Source organism: Musca domestica, unplaced genomic scaffold (assembly GCF_030504385.1).
Source record: "Musca domestica strain aabys unplaced genomic scaffold, Musca_domestica.polishedcontigs.V.1.1 5, whole genome shotgun sequence".
Lineage (NCBI taxonomy): Eukaryota > Metazoa > Arthropoda > Insecta > Diptera > Muscidae > Musca > Musca domestica.
This window is the reverse complement of record NW_026712346.1, coordinates 11,068,466-11,076,217: the sequence shown is the minus strand read 5'-3', so window position 1 is coordinate 11,076,217 and position 7,752 is coordinate 11,068,466.

Below are 7,752 nucleotides of genomic sequence, written 5' to 3'. Positions count from 1 at the left end.
GCCTTCAAATGAAGTTGTCACACGCTGCCCGGGTGTTGCTCTGCGGTATTTTGGCCCATTCCCGGCGAAGCGCTTGCTTGAGGTGATCGACACTTTGAAATTTTTTAGTGCCAACCTTCCTTTCCAATATTTGCCGAATGGAATATTGCGATATGTTCAGCTCACGAGCCATTTTTCGGCCACTGCGAGTAGCTTCTTTTCTTTTCGAACCATTTCTGCTGATGTTACTGTTTTCTTCCGTCCACTTCCTTGACGTCGGGCTACGCTAACAGTATCAAGGTAACGAGCCATGGTGCGAGTCACAAATGATTTGTTCACATTTAAATTCTGGAGTGCTCTAACGATAGCCACTTGTGGTTTTCCAGCCAATTATAAAGAAATCACAATATCACGCTTGAATTCCATGACGAATAACTTTTTTTCTGGAAAAGTCTTACCAAAATGCTTTTGTATGCTTGTAAACAATATAATGAGCTGTCACTGGAATAATTTTAACAGCTGTCGGACGAGTGGCTTAGAAATAACAGCTGTCTGAAGTTGGTTGCAGTTTTTTCATCGCACCCTATTGTTCATCCGATTTGTTATATAGAGTCAAGATTACGTCGTGTACTAACTGTGGAACAGATATCTTCATGATTTTGGCAAATATTAGGATTAGGAAAAAATGGACGCAAAATTGGGCGTGGTCACTTTTTCTTTGCATAAAAAACTAAATCGGGGTAGGATGAACATTTAAAAAAATAATATCCAAATAGTTTCAGCCTGTCTCAACTGATTCAATTACCAACGAACAACAATTGGTTTATATATAGAATAAAAAGTAGGCGTGGTCAGTTCCTCAGCCCCCAAATAAATACTTAATCGTGTAATAATTTTAAAACCGATATCTTCATTATTTGGGAAATTTAAGATTTTTAAATAAATCGAAATAGTGGACGTAAAAGTAGGCGTGGTCAATATTTTTTCTGTAAAAACCTAACTCGGAGTATGACGAACGTTTGTACAAAAAATTATGCAAATCGGTTCAGCCGTTCTCAACTGATTCCATTACCAAAGAACAAGAATTGATTTTTATATATATAGAAGATAGATAAAGTAATTGAATTGCTATGTTCATTTTCCTAATTATATGTGAGACATGGTCATTGAACGTTAGACGTGAATTTAAAATAACTCCAAGATATTTAATCGTTGCCAAGCAAAGTTAGGTTTGACTGTGGAGTAAAACAGCTCTTTCTTCTTTTAGTGAAAAATATTGCTCGAGATTTAACTGAGAAACCTGCAAGTTGGTATAGCGACATCTGCAGAGAAGATAATATGTCCTGCGCTAGTAGGCCGGAAAGTAGTATTGCGGAGTCGTCGGAAAAAAAGAAATTTCACAACATTCTGATTTTGGGTAATCAGATAGGGAATGGTTACAAACTCAGATACTTCTTGATCTATTTGTACACAAAAAGACCTGTTGTCTAGAAAAGATTGAACTAGTTTTATTAAATGACCGTGTCGTGGCTTTCTCAACGTCTAATAATACTATGCCGTAGAGCGCTTTAATTGGAATTGCTTGTTTACAAAGTTTGTGATTTTTTTAACTTGTTGAACAATACTGTGAGTAGGCCTGAATCCGAACTGCTCATCAGGCAATATGTTCATTTGCTCAACATAATGCCAAAGCTTATATTCCAACAATTTTTCAAATATTTTGCTTAATAGACTAATGGGTCTATAGATGGAAACTATGTCAGGTGATTTACTGGGTTTGTTACATAACTGGATTTTAGGAGTGGAAATTTCTATTGCACAAAGAACATTACGCCACGCTGCTGGAAAATATTGAAATTGCACACAATCGTCGAAAATATCTCTCAAGTGGATTAAGACTGAATGCAAACATTTTATAATTATCAAATTTTTAAATGAATTTCATGTTTTTGATAATATTTTCAATAGATTTTAGTTCAATGCTAGAATTTGGTGAACTAAAAGTGGAGTTGTTGAAAGTCGTGAAAACATCTGAACAAGATTTCCCGTGCCGTGACATTTAATATGATCTGAGCACATGTGATTTGTCAGAAACTGTTGAGTAAATAATTATGTTTTCGATACATTTATACAAGCGCTTTGGTTTGATAAATTTGGAATATGTTTTCATAATGGTTGGGAACGTGTATCTAAGTCTTTTAATTTGTAATTCCAAGTTGAATTTTTATAACAGAACATTTCATATCTAACGAGCCTTTCGTATTCCTAGAAGATAAAGAAATCATTTCTATGGTGATATCTATGTCACTGTTGTCTAAAATAGTTTCGTTTTTTAATATACTCCAAAATATAATTCGGTAACTTAGTCAATTTGTTACATAACTGGATTTTAGGAGTGGAAATTTCTATTGCACAAAGAACATTTTTGGTCAAGTAGGCCATACGATTGTCAATGTCATCTGTGGAGTTGATGCCATTCAGAAACAAACCACTTTCCCTTGTGGAGACAATAATGTGTTTACTAAGTTTTTCCCAATTGGTTTAGGAAAAGTGATGCGTTTGTTAGAACTAAGTCTATCGTAGATGGTCTACACCTTGAAGCACTAGGGAGATGAGTATGCTTATTTGCAATCTGAACAGAAAAAGGGAAGAAAAGAGAAAGATTGCCCCACGAATTGGCCCTAAAACAACCCCAATCCCCCCCTATGTTTGCTCTTCAAAACACCGCAAATAAAAAAAATGGTCGCTATTTTATCACAATTCTTCTAGCATTCCATAACATTACAGAGAGTGTTGCATTCATCTATACAACATTATTGGAATAAAGGTATTTGATTGCTAATTAAGTAATAACATTAAGATTGTGTAGATTTAGTTTTACATTCTCTTAATTGATGTATTAAATCTATGGCTAGTTGAGATATCTCACTCTCAGAATATATATCTCTTTCAAGTCAAATTTCTCTTTGCTTATTTAAATCAAGAACAAAACAGTGTTAATTCGTTATTTATACAAATACTAGCTGGCCCGGCCCACGTTGCTGGCCCGTAGTTTCAGTTTTTAATGAATAGTTTTTAAAGCATAGTAATTCACAGATCTGGTTCACATAAGCGGCACAATTTTTAGTATAAATGATGGCCCAACTAAATAGAAATAAATACGCATTGCCAAAATACACGCAAAGTTCATGTAACGGGCGATTTATAGTGTTTCAAAAAAACCTGATCCTATTTTTTAGCCATAGGTTTTAATTTGAGAGTTAAAAACCTAAATAATAAATCATATATATTAAAAAAGTATACATCAACTGATTAAAATAGCCCCATGTAAGATGGTAAGCCAAATCGATTCAAAAATATAATCAAAACCCTCGAAATTGGAAAAATCAGGGGATACGCTTCTCCGAAACATTGACATTGAAAAATTTCCGCGAACACGTCTTTTACCCCTTTAGAAGCTAAGATGGCAAATAAGGGTAAAATCAAATGAAAAATGTGACTAAGACCCTGGAAATAGCTGAAATCAGCGGACACCTTCATATAAGGGTTATACCAAAGCGTGGTCCAATACTTATTATTATTTTAAAGAATGTGTTGTTCTTTCTAATATCTTAAATTAACAACATTTGAGGAATTTGAAAGGGGCTATATCATTTGAGGGGGGGCTATATTACAATGTAGACCGACCTGTTACATATTTTGTATCAAATTTAAAACTCTGTATCAACTGATTGTATCAAATTTAAAACTCTATCGTAATTTTTGTATTTTGAATGTAGAGCAAAATATTTGAGGTCCCTTGTGTATGGTTAAGCTATATAAAATGGACCCTATAAACGTTTGACCCGAAAATCCCCTTTTTGGATTTTTATCTACCAACCGGACAATTTCCCAAGTGTAGTTTCCCGCAGTATAATTACTGACGATAGCGCATTGCTCCCGTATAACGTTGCGTGTGTGTTAAGGGTACTTTTAAGAGTTCGGAAGAATTTTCCGAGGATATGAATCCTTACTAAATTTTCAATTCGCTCTACTATTTTGTATAGTCCGCATATTACAGTGCCTCTTCATATTCGGTGTTTCACTGATTGCAGTCCCAATGAAATTAGCATTTTGAGTTCCCATTGAATGGATTATTTCCATTCCTAGTCATTTTTTTTGGAGTTTTGGACCTCTGGGGCCGATAGTAATTTCTAAATTGAAATCCTGACAATATGACTTTAATTTAACTATCATAAATAAAGTTTCATCGATTTATAAAAGTTAGGGACCCCGTAAAGTATGTTAAAGAGTAGAAATTTTTGTTGATGTCCGTGTCCGTGAGCCTCTTCGTTCGCCATCTGCAATTACGATAGAGCTCATAAAATTTAATACGCGTCTTTCAAACTTTGCACAGGCTTTCATATTATTCTTAGGATGATTGATGTTACAAAAGGTATATATTTGTTCTCATTTATATACAGCCGTCAAATAATATTATCTTCTAATATTCGACGACCAAATGTGCTCTTATTTGGCCGATTTGAGGTATTTTGAAGGACTCAAAAGCATTTTTGAGATTATAAATCATTTGTCAAAAAATTACAACAAAAGTCCCCTTTATGATTTATTTTCTATTTCCCAGTACCCCTTTATATGCCTTATATCATCGTATTACATTGAATTTTCAAACCTCCTATAATGGTCTTAGCAAAATTTTACAAATCAAAAGTAATTTTGAAATCGTAACATTTTGAAAATCATGTTGTAAGGTATTTATGTCAATTAAACTATATCCGTCTGTGTATGCGGCCGTTCGTTGAAGTCGCAATGAAGGCGAAATATTTAGGTTAATCTTTGGTTCGTTTTGCATCTTTTTGTTATAATTTCTACCGAATTATCTGTAACATGACATTTAAAGTTTTCGGTATTGTGAAATCAATACCGGCAATAAGTGGGTCCCCATTAGGCATAGCCTCAATTTAAATGTACGTTGATATTTTAAATGTTTTGATGCTTTGAAAAAGTATTTTCTAATCAAAATTGAAAATTTTGGTATGGCAACCATATAACGGCATGTATAGAAAATATGCAAAATTACTCGACTTTTTCTATTTTTTTCAATAAGAATTTTAAATTCCAAAAGGCATTTTGAAACAATGCTACACAAAACTCCATATCAAAATAGAAAAGTCAATTTCTTCAGTTCCGCGATTTTTAAAGAGGCTTTTCTCAAATTTTTCTTTCACGAAAACGTTTCCACTGTAATTACAAATATAACCAAAAGAAAATTTGAGTCAAATCGACCCAGCCGTTCTGAACAGATGTGTTACTAAAGTTTTTTAATTTTTTTACATATAGATTTAAAGAAGTAGGTGTAGGCAGTTCCTGTGACCCCAAAGAGATACCTAGGATTGGAGGGAGATTCAAGATTACGTCGTATTCAAACCGATATCTTCATGATTTTGGCAAATATTAGGATCTTAGATAAATCGAAATTGTGGGCGTAAAAGTAGGCGTGGTCAATATTTTTTTGTTTAAAAACCTAACTCGGGGTATGACGAACGTTTATACAAAAAAATAATGCCAATCGGTCCAGCCGTTCTCAACTGATTCCATTTGAATATTGTAATGACTATTGTCATAAGCCATTACAATATTCAAATGCGAAACTTAAAAAATTGTTGAATACGGCTGTAGTATGCATTTCGAACTTTAAATACCAAATTTGAAACAATTCTGGTGAATAATGTCGGTAAAATCATCAAAATACCGTATATCGGGAGGTACCGTTATATGGGGGCTATACCAAAACGTGTACCTACATGGCTCATTTTCAATACCAAAAGTCCTGCAGACATAATGTACATTTGGCTAAAATTTTATCAATCTACTTCATTTTGTTCGTAAGCTAGAGTGATTTCCACAGACGGATAGACGGACGGTCATCGATATAGAATTTTATGTTGATCAAGAACGTTACAAACGGAAAGACAAACTTAATATACCCTCCATACTATGGTGGTGGGTATAAAAACGAACGTCGGTGTGGACAGTTGTCATCGGTAGCATTATGATCTCCGTTGCAATTAACACACTTATTTTTGGATGTTTACTTACAATTGAGAGTTTTGTGTTTATTGGTGCAAATGCCGCACTTGGTACGTACGGAGCACCACTTTTCGCCATGATCCAGCAGTTTCTGCATTGCACAATTCGGTTCTTTGGCTTTTTTATGAAACTCCCATTTAATGATAGTACGAAAGAGACAATCATTATCTTTCTTTAAACTTTTAAAGTTTATAGAACCATTTTCGAAAGAAAGGATTTATATGGTGTCAGCGAAGCCAGTAAACATTTTTTTAATAATTTTAACATCTTCACATTTCTATCCTCGGGAAATCAGAAAATTTTTAACTTCAGTAGACGTTTAACACGTTAACAACAACATGTAAAGCAGTTGTTTCGCACAAAATTTTTGCTCCAATCGACATTTTCTTAAGACGGTACTTGACAAAACCTTTGCTTAAAAGCAGAGTATTCACAAATTCGAGAACTTTTATTGGAGGTACAAACTCCTTAACACTTCTACGTTTTCAGATTCGTCGTCGTCAGATAGAGATTGTAGTGGTAGAAAATAGTTTACTTGGGGAGGCGGCTCCGGATCAATTCTACTTCTTTTTTGTGCTTTGCAGCCATTATTCGAGAAAGATAAAAGCCTTATTTAGATATTTACGTAAACTTCCAACAGTAACAAATGGCGAGAGATTAAACTTGTTCGATTGCCAACAAGGCTGATCGGTGACTGAAAATGTAGGGTAAGTGTACCAGTAGTCGGCACTTTTAGAATTTTCAAAGTTTCAATATTTCAACATTCTGAGTGAAATCTTTCAATTACAGAAAGATAAAGTTGTTCACATTCCAAATTTTGTTTAGTTTTCGAAATAATAAACAACAATTGAATTTGTTTTTATTAAATTGGCAAAAATTGCAATTTTACTAAAATAGTAGTTTTTTGCCAATAGTCGGCACCATTTTCCAATGCTCGGCATGTCTATGTGCCAGTAGTCGGCATATGCTATTTCAGTAAAAAAATATTATTTTATATTTTTTTATTTCTAATAGTATAAAACAATGCTATATTACTAATTCACATTTCAATTGATTAATTTGGTTTTTAAATAGTGTTTTATTTAATTATCATTCTAAGCCAAATATAGGTAGAAAATCGAGAATAGTATGGTTACCTTCAGTAACGTATGGATTTTCAATTAAAAATGGGATTAAATAAAAAAGAAAAAAGTATCTTTTTTATATTTGGAATTTGCGAATTGACCTCTTTCCTTTCTTCAAAAATGCCACCGCTATCTAAAACGTCAAATAGCTGATTTAAAAACCCTACTTAATTTAGAAAAGTTGGTCAAAAAGCACACATAAAAACAACTGCCGATACAAAAATATGTTTTTATTTGCGTAGTTTTTGGATAATTATACCCTACAACACTATGTGTTGGGGGTATTATAAGTTTGATTGGGCCAGAATTTATGTATCACCTCGAAATATTGGTTTCCCATATAGGAAAGTATATATGGATCTTCCTAGCTCGCCGAGCTGAGTCGATCTAGCTATGTATGTCCGTCCGTCCGTCTGTCCATGTTAATTTGTAATCACGCTACAGGTCGCAATTATGGCCCGATCATCACGAAATTTAGAATGTAGGTGGGGTTAAGGTCAGAATAGAACCCTATTTCTTTATAATATTTAGGGGTTGAAATGGACCAAAAACTGAAAAA